This window comes from Desmodus rotundus, chromosome X, assembly GCF_022682495.2.
Source record: "Desmodus rotundus isolate HL8 chromosome X, HLdesRot8A.1, whole genome shotgun sequence".
In the NCBI taxonomy this organism is placed as follows: Eukaryota; Metazoa; Chordata; class Mammalia; order Chiroptera; family Phyllostomidae; genus Desmodus; species Desmodus rotundus.
Window position 1 is genome coordinate 50,648,157 of NC_071400.1, and position 19,669 is coordinate 50,667,825.

At 38.8% G+C, this 19,669-nt stretch overlaps 1 pseudogene; it reads left to right on the forward strand.

Annotated features, from left to right (window-relative positions):
• The first annotated feature begins 13,385 nt into the window (after positions 1-13,385).
• On the forward strand, positions 13,386-14,054 carry LOC112308236 (calcyclin-binding protein pseudogene; annotated as a pseudogene).
• The last annotated feature ends 5,615 nt before the right edge of the window (positions 14,055-19,669 follow it).

The window sequence follows — 19,669 nt, forward strand, 5'->3', positions numbered from 1 at the left end:
CTATGTCTTAATTGTGCTCCAATCCTTATTATTTCCTTCCTTCTACTCACTCTGGGCTTTCTTTTTGGTTTTGCCTCCAATTCTTGTAGATGTAAGTTCAGGCTGTTTATTTGAAATGTTTCTATCTATTTTAGGTAGGCCTGTATTGCTATGAACTTCACCTCAAGACTGCCTTTGCTGAATCCCATAGGTTTTGGACTGTTGTGTGTTCATGTTCACTTGCTTCCAGAAACTTTTTTATTTCTTCCTTCATCTCATTCATAACCCATTCATTTTTTAATAGCATGCTATTCAGTCTCCATGTGTTTGGATATTTTTCAATTTTGTCCTTGAGGTTGGTTTCTAGTTTCAAGCCCTTCTGGTCTGAGAAAATGCTTCATACGATTTCAATTTTCTTGAATTTGTTGAGGGTTTTTTTTTGTGTGTGTGTGTCTTATTATGTGGTCTATCTTTGAAAATATTTCGTGTGCATTTGAAAAGAATGTGTATTTTGCTTCTTTGGGGTGGAATTTTCTATATATATCAGTTAAATCCTTTTGATCTAATGCATTATTCAGTTGCACAATATCCCTGTTAATATTTTTTTGGAAGATCTATCCATTGTTTGCAGTGGGATGTTAAAATCCCCTATTATAATTGTGTTGCCGTATATATCTTTCTTGAAGTCTTACAAGAATGTCCTTACATATTTGGGTACTTCTATATTGGGTGCATATATGTTTACAATATTTATGTCTTCTTGATGGACTCATCCCTTGAGTATTAAGAAGTATCCTTCTTTGTCTATTTTTATGGTCTTTGTTTTGAAGTCTATTTTGTCATATATATATATATATTGCTACCATAGCCTTTTTTCCTGTTCATTTGCTTGGAATATTTTTTCCAACCCTTTGTTGTCAGTCTGTGTAGGTCTTTTGTTCTGGGGTGAGTCTCTTGTACATAGCATATGTGTGGTGATGTTTTCTGATCCATTCAGGTTCCCTATGCCTTTATTGAAGCATTTAACCCATTTACATTTAAGGTTATTATTGATAGGTACTTATTCATTGTCATTTTACTTCCTTTGTACCTGTGATACTTTCTCATTGTTTTTCTTCCTCTTTGTAAAGCAGTTCCTTTAGCACATCTTCAAATACTAGCTTGGTGGAAGTGTATTATTTCAGCCTTCTTTTCCTGGGAAGCTCCTTATTTTGCCTTCCACTTTAGTTGAGAGCCTTGCTGGGTAAAGTAGCCTTTGTTGCAGGCCTCTTGTTCTCATTACTTGGAATATTGTTTGCCATTCTCTTCTGGCTTGGAGCGTTTCCATTGAGGAGTCAGTTGCTAACCTTATTGGGGCTCCCTTGTATGTTACTTCCTTTTTCTCCCTTGCTGCCTTTAAGATCCTCTCTTTGTCTTGGAATTTTGCCATTTTAATTATGATGTGTCTTGGAGTGGGCCTCTTTGGGTTCCTCTTGATTGGGACCCTCTCTGCTTCCTCTACTTATATGATTTTTTTCTCTCACCAAATTAGAGAAGTTTTACATTATTACTTTTTAAAACATGTTTGTTATTCTTTGCTCCTCTTTTTCTCCTTCTGGTATCTTTATTATATGGGTATTATTCTGTTTCATGTTGCCCTGCATTTCCCTTATTCCCTCTTTATTTTTTCTGAGTCTTTTTCTTTTTCTTGCTCTTTTTGGGAGTTTTTTCTACCTCTTCGTCCAGCTCACTGATTAGGTCCTCTGCTTCATCTAGCCTGCTTTAATTTGTTGTACTTTGTTCTTCAATTCAGAAATTGTATTTATTTCCTTTTGGCCCTTGTCGATTGTTTGTATGCCCTTTTATATAATGATATAATTTGCAATAAGTTCTTCAAAGTTTCCCTGTAGTTTTTGGTAATTCACACTGAGCTCATTGAGCTTCCTTATAACCATTGCTTTGAACTCAATATCTGATAGTTGACTTTCCTCTATTTCATTTACAATTCTTTGTGAGGATTCCTCTTTTCCTTTTGGATTTGGGGTTGTGTCTTCCTCTTCTTATAATTTGTGATGCTCTTCTTGTTTGCTTCTGCTTCTTAAATTGATCTGTTTTGAACTCCTGACTTTGTGGTGTGAAATTCTATGATATGAGGTCTGTGAGATTCAATGGTGCAGTCTCCTTGATCACCTGAACTTGAATCTCTTGGGATGTCCTTCCTGCAATTTTTGCTGCTTCTCTAGATGTAATTGGCTTTTTATTGGTGGTAGGTATTTATTTAGTGGGTCCTTCCCTCCAGCTGGTTGACTGAGGGTCACTCTACCCACCATGTCTTGTGTACTATAGTGGAGGTGTTAACAGAACAAAACCACAAAGCCCAGGAATCAAAGCCAAAGCTGCAAAAATTACTCCCCCCTCAATATCACTATCAACAGCAAATGATCCAGTATTAATAAGGGTGTAATGATATTAGGCCTATTATAAGATAGTAGAGCAAATATGAGATGACCTACTGAAAGAAAAATTATTTTGAGAGGGTAGAGGGGTAAGCACTAATAAGAGTTGGAGGTTGGATCAATGGAAGGAGAGAAAGTAAAATTTACATCAAGAATAAAAAAGGGAATGAAGAATGTGGAATGGAGTATGAGAAGGGAAGCATATAGTATCAGGTTTAAACAGAAATTAAAATAATATAAAATGAAGTGAGAGATAGAAAGAAAAAGGAAGTAAAATAGTCAACAATTAATAAAAATATAGGAGCCAAATTGGAGAGAAAAATCCACAACACTATCAACAACAAATGAGCTACAATTAGTATAGATGGTATGGGAATAAGAGAGAAGAAAGAAACAAAGTCTAAGAGGTGTTTACAGAAATATGAAATGATTTTGAAATGATAGAGGGAGAGGGAATATTAAGAATAAGGAACAAAAACCAGGCTTAGATGAAAAAATTAAGATTTGGGATGTAAGGAAAAAGAAAAAAGGATAAAAAGTACAATAAAGAAAAATAAAAGAGCAGGATGAAAGAAATAGAAGAAACACACACAAAAAAAGGCTAAGACAGCAAAATTAAAATTTGAGACATAAAAGAATAGAGTGGACCAGTACAATTTGATATTTGAAATACAAAATTAGTGAAGCTCTAGAGATAAAATTGAAATAATAATGCAACAACAACTATCCTACCCACAATCAACTAACAAAGATTGTTAAAGGTGGAAAGAGAACACAGGTATTTTAAGAGCAGGGGAAAAGGATGTGAGATTACCCTTGACAATAAAATTTGTTTTATGTGACTGGACAGGGGAGAAATAGTAAGAGTGCAGAATGGAAACAAGTTTTAGCAAGACAGGAAACAAAATTTGAAATGAAAATAATATTGAGGAAAGAGGAAGGTTAAATGGGTTAAGAGGAAGGATGGCCAAAATGTGTGCATTGAAATACATAATAGTATAAAATCTAGTGACTTAATATGTAGAAACTTTCTGGACAGGAAACGGATATTAAAAAGCTATGCAAAAAAGAAAATATTTCAAATTATGGAGAAGACCATGGTGGATTTCATCTCCATAGACATTGTATTTACCACTATTTTTTGTTTCTGGATCTGCCTCTGGTGATGTCGACCTCATCTGACCTTAGGCAGCCTGTTTGATACTTCCAGGGATCTACTGTCCCTGGCTCTCTCCTTCCATTGTTAATCTGGTCCTTCTACACTCATCAGTCAGGCTTAAGCACCATAGGACAGGGCCAAATGCCTCCTGGGGTGGTGGCTATTGTTTCCCTCAGGCTGCTGCCACTTGGAGGGAAGTAGTCTGCCTGAGCAGGATGGTTGCTGCCCTATGAAGGTTGGCTCAGCACTGGAATCCCAGCAGCTACTCTCTCTTATCTCCCTAAGGCCTCCATCCCCAGTCTCTCCTCAAGTCTCTCTAGTCCACTCTGGCCCCCCTTTGCCAGAGATCTACTGTTTGTGGCTATCTTCTTCTGTTGTTAATCCAGTCAATCAATACTCAGCAGTGAGGCTTAAGCACCACAGAGCCAGGGCAGAAACATTCCTGGGTTGGGACTATTGTTTCCCCTCAGACTGCTGTTGCTCAGAGGGGAGTGTTCTGCCTGAGCATGATGGCTGCTGCCATATGGGGGATGACTGAGAAATTGTATTCCGGCATCTATTCTTTCAGTTCTCTCCCCTGAGCTTCAGTCCTTAGTTTCTCTTCAGGTGTCACCAGCCTACTCTGCCCCCACCTTTGCCAGAGCTCAGGGTAAGTGGCTGCAAATGGAAATTTGTGTTTTGGCCTTTAAATAGGTCTTGCATCTCCAGCTATCTGTCTCTACAACCCTGCCACTTTTCACTGATGATTGTTATCTGTGTACTTTTTGGGCTCTGGTGCTCTACGTTAGGAATCCTAGCTTAGGGTTTAAATCTTATTCTTCACAGGGGTGTCCAACCAACCACTTAATTTTCCCACTAGTGCTGCCTCCTGTGGGCACCCAGCCAGCCCTCTCAAGTCTCTACCACACTCCTTATCAGATAGGCTGTGCCAAAGCTGATTCTTCTGTCTGTCTGAGATTATACATCTTCTCTCTTGCTATTGTTCAATTGTTTGTTCTGGGTGGTTTCTCCACAATTGAGCTGTAATTCCAGATTGGCCCTGGGAGAAGGTTAGTGTGACTTCCATTCATTCCTCCACCATCTTCTCCCTGTTATTATTTCCATTTTAGAAATGGGGAAACTGAGGAATAGGACAGATGAGTGACTTGCTCAAGGTAGCAGAGCTAAGCAACTCACAGGTAGCAACACTGAAATTAAAGGGATTAGATTTTAAAACAGGAAATCTGGATCCAAAGTTTATGCACTTAAAAAACTACACTATTATCAATAGAAGAAAAAAGCAAACAAAATATAACCAGAGACATTGAAGTTAAGAACAATCTAACAGTAGCTGGGGGCGGGGGGGGGGGACAGTGGGAAGAGGGGATTACAGGAACTACTATAAAGGACACATGGACAAAACCAGGGGGGAGGGGGGGAGGGAGGTGGGTTCAGCTGGGGTGGGGTGGAGGGATGGGGAGAAAAGGCATACAACTGTAATTGAATAACAACAAAAATTTAAAAAAAAGAAATTACATTCAGCTTAAACATTTATATACCATGTATTATAAAAGATGTATAATGGGTTCAGATATCAATTAATGGTTTTGCCTCCCTAGAGGAGTGTGACTTCATCTGTTCTGTGTGCCTGACAATTCTCTAGCCTCTCTCTGATTCCATGGGGATGCTCTTTTTCTTCTTCAAGATTCCTTGTTAAGTGGTCTCACCAATTAAATATGGAGCTTACAAACGTTAGAATGAACACACTCCACCTCTCTCTCCTTGTTCTTCCAGGAAAAAAAAGTGATTGGCTAATTAAGGGGAGGTTTGGTATATTTGAGTGTGGATGTCTAGGAAAGGGAAAGCATGTGATATATATTTTTTTTAAATTCATCAGTTAAAGGAACAAAGGATAGTGCCTTATAATTAAAGCTAAGTTGTTTTCATGGCTCTGGCTACTAACTTTTCAGCACCCATGGGAAACTGTGGAAGTGTTCCATGCCTCTTTTGGACTAGAAGCTCTATCTCCTAGACAGGACAATAGATTAAGTTTTGCCACAAGGAGCTTTCTCTCCATAACTTTACAGATGCTGAGAAGGCAACACTGAGAGGGGAATTACTTGACAACATGTTGGCCCATAGTCTCTGGAGGGGATTCAAGTGCATGGGACAGGCAGCACAACATTATGGTATAGAACATAGACTGGAGCCAGATTGCTTACGTTTGAATCCAGGCTCTAATACATACTTCTGCATAGTGGCGAGCTATTTGCATAGCCCTTCTTTGCCTTAATTTTCTCAACAGTAAATGGTGGTGGCCACATATTAGTACCTAACGCATCTCATTTGGTTGATATGAAGGTAAATAGATTAATATTTGTTAAAATTTTATATGCCTGCCACATAATTAGTGCCATATTAGTGTTTATTAAATTAGAGCCCCATAAAATTGGTTTCCAAACCTGTTTATTACTCAATTTTTGCTCAATATTTAAAGAGTTCTCTTTATTCAGTGGTAAAAATTAAAATCTTTGTGTCTAACATTACAAACAAAGTTGCTTAGTACACTTAAGGAAGAAAACCTCCCTTTCATTAGTATTTTGTCCCTCAAATGGCAAAGGATAACTTGAATGCAATAGCATTTTACTTTGATAATTGTTGTGGCTAGAAAACTACCTTTAAAAAAACTTCCAATTACAAATCCAAACTTGGTCCAGAACAAAAGTGAGATAATTAATCTGAAAGCACCTAAAAAACATAAGAGGCCCCGAGATTCTGGTGCAAAAGCATTTTTGAGTATACTCTTTGAGATGTCCAGTGTTCAAGGAAATTTGTCCAGAACTGCAAATGTGAGCACTTTCATTTAATAATAACAATAAAATGAATTATTCACAATTACTGAGTACACAAAATGTGCCAGGGACTGTGTTAGTGTTTCACATATATTATTTTATATAAGTAGTACTGGGTGCTGCTTCTCCTTTTAAGTCTCTCAGAAATGGTTTGTTTCTTGTCTTCAATGAGCAGGAAAAAACTAAGATTTCCCAAGAGGAAATCAAGTTGGGTTTTATTTTTCTGACAGGGAGCAAAATGTTCACCCCCTTTCTTTGCTTCTTAGTTGTTTTAACAATGCTTTGAATCATTATTAATTCCTTATGTAGCCTTGGTAGACTAGGCATTGTTTAAATGTATTTTATTGTTACAATGTTCTTAATTTCAATGTCTCTGGTTATATTTTGTTTGCTTTTTTCTTTTGTTGATTATGTTCCAGTTAAAGATGAGATCATATGGTATTTGTCCCTCACCATCTGGCTTCTTTCACTTAGCATAATGCTCTCCAGTTCCATCCAAGTGGGGAGGGGATAGTGGGGAGAGGGGTCTATAGGAGCTACTATAAAGGACACAAGGACAAAATCAAGGGGGAGGGTAAAGGTGGGGGAGGGAGGTGGGACTGGTTGGAGTGGGGTGGAGGGATGGGGAGAAAATGCAGACAATTGTAACTGAATAAAAATAAATAAATAAATTAGAAAGTTAAAAAATAAATAAAATAAAAGGCAAAAAAATGTTTTAAAAATGTATTTTATTGATTATGCTATGACAGTTGTCCCAATTTCTTTCTCTCCTTTATTCCTCTCCACCCTGTACCCCCATCCCACCAGCATTCCCCCCTTAGTTCATGTTCATGGGTTGTTCATATAAGTTATTTGTCTTCTCCATTTCCTGTACTATTCTTAACCTCAACCTGTCTATTTTGTACCTACCAATTATGCTTCTTATTCCCTCCATCTTTTCCCCCATTCTCACCCCTCCCTTTCCCCACTGGTAACCCTCCATCTGATGTCCACTTCTATGATTTTCTTCCTGTTATAGTAGTTTGCTTAGTATTTTTTGGGGGGGGGGGCGTTCAATTGTTGATACTTGTGAGTTCATTGTCATTTTACTGTTCATAGTGTTTGATCTTCTTTTTCTTAGATAAGTCCCTTTAACATTTCATATAATAAGGGCTTGGTGATGGTGAACTCCTTTAACTTGAATTTACCTGGAAGCACTTTATCTGCCCTCCCATTCTAAATAATAGCTTTGCTGGGTAGAGTAATCTTGGATGTAGGTCCTTGCCTTTCATTACTTTCATGAATACTTCTTTCCAGCCTCTTCTTGCTTGTAAAGTATCTTTTGAGAAATCAGGTGATAGTCTTATGGCCACTCCTTTGTAGGTAATTATCTCCTTTATTTCTTGCTGCTTTTAAGATTCTCTCCTTATCTTTCATCTTGGGTAACTTAATTATGATGTGCCCTTGTGTGTTTCTCCTTCAATCCAACTTCTTTGGGACTTTCTGAGCTTCCTGGACTTCCTGGAAGTCTATTTCCTTTGTTGGATTGAGGAAGTTTTCCTTCATTATTTGTTCAAATAGCTTTTCAATTATTGCTTTTCCTCTTCTCCTTCTTACACCCCTATGATTTTGATGTTGGAGCATTTCAAGTTGTCCCAGAGGTTCCTAAGCCTCTTCTCATTTTTTTTTTTTTTTTTTTGAAGAAACAAGGGTTTCTTCATTCTGCTCTGGTTGAATATTTCTTTCTTCCTTCTGCTCTAAATCATTGATTTGAGTTCCAGTTTCCTTCCCTTCACATTTGGTTCCCGGTATATTTTTTCTTTATTTCACTTTAAATAGCCTTCATTTTTTCCTCTATTTTGTGACCATACTCAACCATTTCTCTGAGCATCCTGATTATCATTTTGTACTCTGCATCTGATAGGTTGTCTATCTATTCATTGCTTAATTCTATTTTTGAAGTTTTGATCTGTTCTTTCATTTGGGCCATATTTTTTATATCTCATTGCACCTGCTACATTGTAAGGGGCAGAGCCTTAGGTATTTGGCAGGGCGGGGCAACCCACATCACTGTTTAGTGGCACTGTATATTGGGGAGGCATCAGAGAGGGAACAATGCTGCTTCCTTGGCCCATGGACAGCTTTCAGTTGCTTCCTCTGCTACCCACAAGCAAATTGGGCCCTTTTCATGCTGATTCCCAGATTGGTGGGTTTGTGTATGTTCTAGGACCCTGTGGGTCTCTCCAATGAACTCTCCTGTGAGGTTGAGAGTTTCTCCCACTGCTGCAACTCCCACAGGTTTTTACAGCCAGAAGTTTTGAGGGTTTCTTTTTTCCATGCTTTTACACTGGGTTGTGTGGTCTGCCATACTCCCTAGTTATTTTTCCCTATTTATGTGCACACAAATTTCGGACCACCGGGTCTTCTAGCCACCACCTTTCTGCATATCCTCTCTGCCCTGGCTGCCTGTATCCACCCCTCCTACCAGTCAGAATGAATGTTTCCTCTTTAAGTCCTTGGTTATTTGACTTCCATACAGTTTTATTTTCTAACAGTTCTGGTTATTTTTGTTATTAAATTTGTTGTTCTGCTTTTGGTTGTGCTAGGAGGCAAAGTGTATATACCTATGCTTCCATATTTGCCAGAAGTCACTAAAGTAGGCATTATTAATGACAAGTTCATTTTAATTATACAAAAAGAGCATCCTCCTCAAAGAAAAGGAAAAGAGGCTAAAAGGAGGTGGGCAACAAAAGGAAAGGAAAGGAAAGTAGGAAGGATTGGTAAAGAGGGGACACAATTCTACCCAAATCATTAGAATCATAGGCTAGAAAATAATATCCCCAATATGTAAAACACCTACACACTTGTACAAACTCTACAGTGGAAGTAACAAGGTCCCTGAAAGAGTGACTTTGTTTGGCATGAAAGTCACCCTTTCAAGTTTCTTGCTACTTTTCCAAGAATTTTGATTCTGGGGAATATAATATGCACTAAACCCTTTTGTTTTTCCCAAATATCTCAAATGGGCCACATCAGAGAATAAATTAAGAGGTACAGTAGGCAAGATGTGGGTAGGCCTCCATTATGTCAAATTTTCTCTGGACTGGGGTGGGATCATTCTAAGGATTGATTGGATAATTTTCTGGAGCTTAGAATATGCTCTTGAATTAGTTGGGGAACCTAAATTTCATAGAAGTTGCCTGCTTGCTTTGGCCATGTGGTTCCATTCTGCCTGGCATCTCTGGGTCTTTTTTTCTCTGCAGGAGCATTTTGGCCTGCTTATTGTGCACAGTTGGAGGACCAAGCAGGAACAGAATAATACCATATTGGTAGGACATTTATTTCAGACCATTTAAATTTACCTCATGTAGGACAATGAGAATAATCTTTCCTCCCTTAAATCCTGGATATAATTCCCTAAACCATTTAACACTAGCTGGGAAGGTGCCTATGAAATGAGAACTGGATCTAAATGTTGATGTTATCACAGTAGCTTTCTGAATACACACAGATTTCATTTACTGATATGCAGAGTGCTCATTCATGAATACACAGAGAGGAATTGAAATGATAATTTAAATATAATTCTAAACACTTGTGCAGAAAATCTTCCCCAGCTGCTTGGATAAGGAAGCTAGCTCACAGAGTTTAATCTTCAAATTGAGAGTCCAGATATTGAGGCCTAACAGACAGTCTTCTTTATGTGTAAAATTCATGTTACAGATGAACCTAATCTTCTGTTTTTAGATATATCTCCTCTAGTCCAGGTAGGTTTGTCTGAACTTTCCTCATTTTGGCATACTGCTGGCATCTGTGGATGAAAGGGTGAAAGGGCCAATTGTTTCTTAAAAATAGGGCCATTCAGGTTAGTTTTCTTTGTGCTACGTGGTCTTTTTATATATGTGTTCTATTCTACTTTTTACAGATTAACATTCTTTGTTTATTTATGGTTTCTATGCTTTACCATAACTATGACTTGTAAGTGAATTCATCTTGCCATGGCATAACCCTGGTCCAACTCAAGATGACCTAATAACTAATCCTTTCAATCACTGTGTTTAAATGATTGTCTCAGCACTTTATGGATTGATAACTCTTGGGTTAGTTGTTTACCCCAATCCAAAATATGTCTGCTATCTTTAAATCGGGGTCTAAGACTATGTGGACAATTTCAAAGAAGTGGGCATTGGCTAGGTGACAGCATATATTTACTATATGTGCTACCTGTGGATGTGAGAGAAATAAAAGTCTGTGTTAGTCAGTATTCTTGTGGTGACAGAAATCACAGCTGAAACTAGTCTAATCAAGAATGGGGAATACATTATGTATGTGTCTAAAAGTTTCAGTAGTAAGGCTGACTTGAGCAGGAAATTGAAATATCTTCAGAAATCCCTATCACTTCTGAGCTCCACTGTCCTTTGTGCTTAAACCTATTCCCAACAAAGTGATAAGTCATAGAACATGTATAAAAAAATACTCAACCTAAGAAATGAATTTGGCAAAACAGCTGGATACAAAGTCAATACTCAGAAAACAAAGGCATTCCTGTATACCAACAATGAAACTGCAGAAACGGAAATCAGGAAAAAAATCCCATTTGATATAGCAACAAGAAAAATAAAGTACCTAGGAATAAGCCTAAACAAGGGGGTAAAAGACATGTACTCAGAAAATTACACAACACTGAAGAAAGAAGTGAAGGAAGATACAAACAAATGGAAGCATGTACCATGCTCATGGATTGCAAGAATTAACATCATCAAAATGGCCATACTACCCAAAGCAATTTATAGATTCAATGCAATCCCTATCAGAGTACCCATGACATATTTCAGAGATATAGAACAAACATTTCAGAAATTTATATGGAACCATAAACAACCCTGAATAGCTGCAGCAATTTCGAGAAAGAAGAACAAAGCAGGAGGGATCACAATACCTGATATCAAACTGTATTACAAGGCCACTGTAATCAAAACAGCCTGGTACTGGCATAAAAGCAGGCACATAGACCAATGGAACAGAACAGGGAGCCCAGAAATAAACTCAAGTCTTTACGGTCAATTAATATTTGACAAAGGAGGCAGGAGCATAAAATGGAGCTAAAACAGCCTCTTCAACAGATGGTGTTGGGAGATTTGGACAGTTATGTGCAAAAAAATGAAACTCGATCACCAACTTACACCATACACAAAAATAAACTCAAGATGGATAAAAGACTTAAATATAAGTCGTAACACCATAAAAGTCCTTGAGGAAAACATTGGCAGGAAAATCTCAGACCTTCCACACAGCAACATCCTCACAGACATGTCCCCTAAAGCAAGGGACATAAAGGAAAGAATAAACAAATGGGACCTCATCAAAATAAAAAGCTTCTGCATGGCTAAAGAAAACAGCATTAAAATACAAAGAGAACCAACAGTATGGGAAAACATATTTGCCAATGATACCTCAGACAAGGGCCTGATCTCCAAAATATATAAAGAACTCACATGACTCCACTCCAGGAAGAAAAACAACCCAATTAACTAATGGGCAAAGGACTTGAACAGACACTTCTCCAAGGAAGACATACAGAGGGCCCAGAGACATATGAAAAGATGCTCAGCATCGCTAGCCATCAGAGAGATGCAAATGAAAACCACAATGAGGTACCATCTCACACCAGTCAGAGTGGCCAACATAAACAAATCAACAAACAAATGTTGGAGAGGATGCGGAGAAAAGGGAACCCTAGTGCACTGTTGGTGGGAATTCAGACTGGTGAGGCCACTGTGGAAACACTATGGAATTTCCTCAGAAAAGTAAAAATGGAACTGCCCTTTGACCCAGCAATTCTGCTGCTGGGATTATACCCTAAGGACCCTGAAGCACCAATTCAAAAGAACCTATGCACCCCAATGTTCATAGAAGGACAATTTACAATAGCCAAGTACTGGAAGCAACCTAAGTCCCTATCAGCAAAGGAGTGGATCCAAAAACTATGGTATATTTACACCATGGAATTCTACGCAGCAGAGAGAAAGAAGGAGCTTATACCCTTTGCAACAGCATGGATGGAAGTGGAGAGCATTATGCTAAGTTAAGTGAGCCAGACGGTGAGGGACAAATACCATGTGATCTCACCTTTAACTGGAACATAATCAGCAGAAGAAAAAAGCAAACAAAATACAACCAGAGACATTGAAGTTAAGAACAATGTAACAATATCCAGTGGGGAGTGGGGAGGGGACAGTGAGGAGAGGGGATCACAGGAACTACTATGAAGGACACATGGACAAAATCAAGGGGGAGGGTGGATGTGGGGAAGGGAGGTGGTTTCAGCTGGGTTTGGGTGGAGGGAGGGGGAGAAAAGGCATACAACTCTAATTGAATAACAATAAAAATTTTAAAAATAAAATAAAATATAATTTAAATATGAAAATCAATATGTTAATTTTAAAAGTAAATAGAAATACATATATCTACCTAAATATCCAATTGGTAAAATTATTATAGAGAAAAAAACTACTGCAAAGGATCATAAAACACAATGTTTTTCCCTAAGGACAAAATGAACTGTGAGAGCAATAAATCATATATTGTTTTGGGATAATCATAAAAATATAAAAAAGAATGTGTATAAAGGACACATGGACAAAGCCAAAGTGGGGCAGGATCAGGGGAAGGAGCAGGGATGGCTGTGGTGGGGTAGTTGTGGGGGAGAAATGGAGACAACTGTACTTGAACAATAAAATAAAGAAATAAAAAAATCTTTAAAAAATCAAAACTATATTATGTTTAATGAGTGGATTTTATCATTAAAAAAGAAGACATTTAGTGGCATGGTAGGGAGGCCACAGTGTCATGCAGGGCAGGCTGTGCACACCAGCTGTGGGTGGTGCAAGTCATGCAGGTCCTGTGAGTCCTGTGGGTGTGCTGTTCCTGTTTATTTCTCCACAGGGCTGGATCTTGTGCCCTGCCTAGCCCAGCCAGACCATGCCTTCAGCTGTGGAGAAGTTACAGAAAGATCTAGAAGAGGTCAAGGTGTTGCTGGAAAAAGGCCACTAGAAAGTTAGTATGTGGTGCACTTACAGCTAAAAAAATCCAATATTGAGACAGAAATCAAGAACAAGATGCAGAAGAAATCACAGAGGAAATCAGAACCTCTTTACAATGAAAAGCCAGCTGCCATGGTTGCTACCATTACTATGGGCTACACAGTGAAAATCAGTAATTATGGATGGGACCAGTCACAGAAGTTTGTGAAAATCTATATTGCCTTAACTAGAGTTCATCAAGTCCCCACTGAGAATGTACAGGTTTATTTCACAAAAAGGTCATTTGATCTTTTGGTAAAGAATCTGAATGTGAAGAATTATTGCATGATTGTGAACAATATCTTGAAAGCCATCTCTGTGGAAAGCAGGTCAAAAAAGTCAAGACAGATATAGTAATTATCTTATGTAGACAGTGGAAAACATAATTTGGGGCTACCTGACTGAGGTTGAAAAAGAATGCAAAGACAACGAAAAGCTTTCCTATGACACTGAAACAGATCCTAGTGAGGGATTAATGAATGTTCTACAGAAAATTTATGAAGATGGAGATGATGATAAGAAGTGAACCACTAATAAAATCTGGGTACAATCAAGAGAGAAGCAAGCCAAAGGAGACACAGAATTTTAAGAATTTAAAGCCCCTTTGGGAACTGTGATATGCAAATATTGATATTTTCAACAAGGACATGTTGGTGAGCTGCACAGATAAATTTAACAGGTAACTTTACAGAGCCTTCTAAATAAAGACCATGAATTATCCCACTGAAGGATTTATTTAAATAAAATACACTTATTAAACACTTCCTCTAAAAATACTTTCTGTAGTAAACTGGTCATTTTGTTCAAGAAAGGGTAATTCTGTATTCTCACGTGAAATAAAAAGAAGCAAGACTTGCCTAGTGAAAATGTCATATTGTATTTTTATACAGCTGAGGATAGAAAAAGTTATTGCTTCTTAAGTTCTTAACATCAGTTCTCACCAATGTAAAAATAAGTAAAAAATAAAATAAAATAAAACCTGAGAAGGTTCCAAGATGTCCAAGGAATAAGTGGAGGCTACACTAACCTCCACCTAGAACCAATCTGGAATTACAACTAAATTGTAGAGAAATCATCCAGAAAAAAAAAAAAAATGAACACTAGCAAGAGAGGAGGCTTATAATTATGGACAGACAGGAGAAAACATTTCACCACAACGTGACTCGTACAGAGTTTGGAGGAGATGTGAGAGGGCTGGCTTACTTCCCATGGGTGGCAGCTGAAGTGCCAGAGGGAAATTTCAGTGGCCAGAGAGGTCCCCCTGAGAAATGTGGGGTATAAACCTCAAGCTGGTCTCCCCAGCCTACAGCACCAGAACCAGAAAGGACCCAGATTAACACCCATCTGTAAAAAGTAGCAGGGTTTCTATCTGCCAGGGAGAGACAGTTGGACAAACAGAGAGCCTCTTGGAGGACCAAAGCACACAATTTCATTTGCAGCCATTTATCCTGGGCACTGGCAAGGGGGATGCAGAGTGGGCTACGGACACTTCAGGAGACTCTGGGGATGGTGGCTTTCAGGAGAGAATTGAGGGAGTACCAACAAGGATCCTTATGTTAAATCATTCACCATACTGCAAGAGTCATCTTGCTCAGGCAGAGGATTCTTCTCCATTACCTTAACTGGATTTCATCAGGAACTCCAAATCCCAGTGGCAGGAATTACTCTGCCCCACCCTGTGGTGTATAAGCCTGACTTCTGATTACAGATTGACAAGATTAAAAACTGATGGAGACTGCCACAGACTGTGGATCATTGGTAGTCTTGAACAGGCTGCTTAGGGCCAGACTGTGACACCATCTGACATCACAAGGGGAAGATCCAGAAAGACAAGAGAGTGCACCTATATAACAGCATACAAGATGTGGTGGGCAGAGTGACAGTCAGCTAGCTGCAGGGAAGGACCCAGCAAAGAATGACCCAACAATGATCAAAATCCAATTAAAACCAGAGATCCCTCATAAACAGCATAAAAGGCATCCCAAGAGCATCAAGATCAGGAGATCAGAGACTGAAGCACTGAATCTCACAGTTTTCCTACCACAGTTGTTCAGACCATAAAGACAGAGAGTCAAAGCAGATCAATTTAAGAAGCAGAAGAAAACAAGATGAGTCAACAACTAAAAGGGAAGACAAAGAAATAACCACCAATTGCAAGAAAAAGAGGAATCCCCAGAAAGAGTGCTAAATAAAATGGAGGCAACCAAAGAATCAAATATTAAGTTCAAAATAATGGTTATAAGGATACTCAATGAACTCAATGAAAACTCACAAGAACTCCAGAGAAGCTACAAGGAACTTACTGCAAACTACACCAGCATGAAAATGGACATATAAACTATCAATGAGTCAGGGGGAAATGAAGGATAAAATATCTCAAATGAAGAACAGAATAGAAGGAATTAAGAACAGGCTAGATGAAGCAGAGGAGCGAATTAGCGAGCTGGAGGACAAGGTAAGAAAAAAACTGCCAGATACAGCAAGAAATGGGAAAAAGACTCAAAAAGAACAAAAAGTGCATAAGGGAACACCAGGACAACATGAAAGGTAATAATGTCTGTATAATAGGGATACCAGAAGGAGAAGAAGAGTAGCAAGGGATAGAAAACTTATTTGAAAAAGTAATGATGGGAAACTTTCTTATTTGATGAGAGAAAGTCACACAAGTCCAAGAAGCATAGAGGGTCCCTACCAAGAGGAATGCAAAGAGGCCTGCTCCAAAATATATCATAATTAAAACATCAAAAGACAAAGATAAAATCTTAGACAACAAAGGAGAAAAAGGAAATAAAATACAAGTGATATCTTATAAATCTAACAGCTGACTTCTCAACAGTAAGACTACAAGCCAGAAGGGAATGAAAAAGAATATTCCAAGTAATGAAATGCAAAGGCCTGCAACCAAGGCTACTCTAACCAGCAAGGCTCTCAATTAAAGTGGAACGTGAAATAAGGAGTTTCCCAGACAAAAGAAGGCTTAAAGAATATATCTTCACTAAATCATCACTGCAAAATATGCCAAAGAGACTGCTATAAGAAGAGGAAGGAAAAGAGTGAGAGAGAGAGAGAGAGGAACACTGGTACAAAGGGGAAAAATGAGAAAAAAAAAACCTATACATAATAACCTTAAATGTTAATGGATTAAATGCTCCAATCAAAAGACATAGGGTACCTGAATGGATCAGAAAACATGACCCACACATATGCTGCCTACAAGACACCCACATCAAAACAAAAGACGTTCATAGACTGAAATTGAAGGGCTGGAAAAAATATTCCAAGCAAATGGAAAGGGGAAAAAAAGCTGGGGTAACAATAATTATATCTGACAAAATAGACTTCAAGGCTAAGCCATAGAAAGAGACATAGGAGGACACTTCATAATACTCAAGGGACAAACCCATCAAGAAGACATTAATATTGTAAACATATATATACGTAATAAAGTAACACCAAAATATATTAGAAAAATCTTGGAGGACTTCAAGAAAGATATACATGACACAATTATACTAGGGGAATTTAACACCCCACTGTCAGAAATGGATAGATCTTCCAAATGAAATATCAACAAGGATATTGTGGCATTGAACAATGCACTAGATCAAATGGACTTAACTGGTATATATAGAAAATTCCATCCGAAAGAAGTAAAATACACATTCTTTTCAAATGTACATGGAACATTTTCAAAGATACACAACATGACAGAACACAAAACAAGCCTCAACAAATTCAAGAAAATTGAAATAATATCAAGGATTTTCTCAGACCATGAAGGACTGAAACTAGAAACCAACCTCAAGAGCAAAACTCAACAACATTCAACCTCATGGACACTGACTGCTATTAAACAATGAATGGGTTAAGAGTGAGATGAAGGAAGAAATCAAAAAGTTTCTGGAAACAAATGAAAATGAACATACAACAGTCCAAAACCTATGGGACACAAGAAAGGCATTCCAGAGAGGGATGTTCTTAGCAATACAGACCTATCTAAAAAAGATAGAAACATTTGAAATAAATAACCTAACCATACATCTACAAAAATTGGAGGAATAGCAACAAACAAACACCAGATAGAGTAGTATGAAACAATTAAGATCAGAGCAGAATTAAATGACATAGAGACTAAAAGAACATTTCAAAGGATCAATAAATCCAGGAGCTGTTTCTTTGAAAGGATAAACAACATCAACAAGCCTTTAAGTAGGCTCATCAATAAGAAAAGAGAGAGGATCCAAATAAACACAATTAAAAATGAAAAAGGAGAGATTCCAACTGATACCACAGAAATACAAAGGATTGTAAGAAATTACTATAAGAACTGTATGCCAAGAAATTTGAAAACCTGCGTGAAATGGACAAATTTCTAGAAAAATATAATCCTCTAAAACTGAATAAAAAAGAAGCAGACAGCCTGAACAGACCAATAACAGCTGATGAAATTGAAGCAGTAATCAAAACTCCTAGCACACAAAAGCCCTGGTCCATACAGCCTCACAGTTGAACTATACCAAATGTGTAGGGAAGAGCTAACTCCTATCATTCTCAAACTATTACAATAAACTCCAGGAGAAGGACGACTCCCAAAATCTTTTTATGAGGCCAGCATCAACCTAATGCTGAAACCAGATAAAGAACAACAAAGAAAGAAAACAACAGGCCAATATGGCTGATGAACATAGATGCTAAAATCCCCATCAAAATATTGGCAAACCACATTCAGCAATACATTAAAAGGAGCATACACCATGATCGAGTGGGAACCAACCCAAGAATGCAAGGATGGTACAATATTCACAAATCAATAAACATAATACATCACCATAAAAAAAATCAACCAAACAAAAAAAGACAAAATCACATGATCATATCAACAGATGCAGAAAAAGCATTTCATAAAGTACAGCACCCATTTATGATAAAATTACTCAGCAAACTGGTATTAGAGGGAACATACCTAAACATAATAAAGGCCATATATGAAAAACCTGCAGCCAACATTATATACAACAAGCAGAACGTAAAATTTTCCCACTAAGATCAGTAACAAGACAAGGATGCCCTCTCTCACCACTCCTATTCAACATATTATTGGAAGTCCTAGCCACAGTGAAAAGACAAGAAAAAGAAATAAAACCCATCAAAATTGGAAGGAAGGAACTGAAACTGTCACTGTTCGCAGATGACAAGATAGTGTACATAGAATACCCTATAGACTGCACCTAAAAAGTACTTGACCTAATGAGTGAATTTGGTAAAATAGCAGGATGCAAAGTCAATATTCAGAAATCAAAGGCAGGCTTGCAGAAGATGGTGGCGAGATAGGTGGGAGTGGAGTCCATTTCCCCTCAACACCAGTGAAATACCTAGCTGATCTGAGGAGCAGAGCAAACAGCCAATGGCATTCCAGCATATATAAAAATCGGAGACCAAAGATAGAGGACATTGAAAGATCAGACGGTAAGAAGAGTGCTTAAGGACAATAAGGTCCCTGGGACCTGCACGGGGACCAGGGCGGCTGAAGCCCCGGCCCGGTACAGGGTCTGCTTCAGGATTCTTGGGAGAGAGCCAGGCTGAGCTGTGTGAGCAGCCAGGTGCTTGTTTGGACCAGGGGGGCTCGAAGAGAAAGAATTTCTCAAAAAGAAAAAGAAAATAAGAGGCACCCAGCAGCTACTTAGAGAACTCTCCACAGCAGCCATTGCCTCTGGCACCCCTCCTCCCTCAGCCCCTGGACGGTGAACACCGGACAAGCAGCCCCAGCGCTCACCAGAGCACCCAGGTTAGCGGACTGGGGGCCCACACCTGAAACCTCGGGTAGGTGCGCACCAGGAGCACAGGCTAGCTTCCCCACCCACAGTCCCAAAGCAGGGGACCTCAGGGCTGTGAGACTGGGACCCAAAGAGGCTAGACCAGCTGGCTGCGTGCCACTCAGCCCCAAAGTGCACCCTCCCAGGCCCAAAGTGGATCCGCCAGCCACAAGCGACTCAGTCCCAAAGCAGCACCACTGGCCTGCTGGACTCAGGACCAAAGCAGCTGGATCGGCCAGCCAGGGGACTCAGGTCCAGAGCTGGGGAACAGCCAGCCTCTAGCAATCCAGGCCCAAATCAGCAGATTGGCTAATAAATGGCCTGGCTGCCTGCAGGCGACCACACCTACAATTCCTACCTAAACCCAGTGCACAGAGCCCTGCAGGGCCTA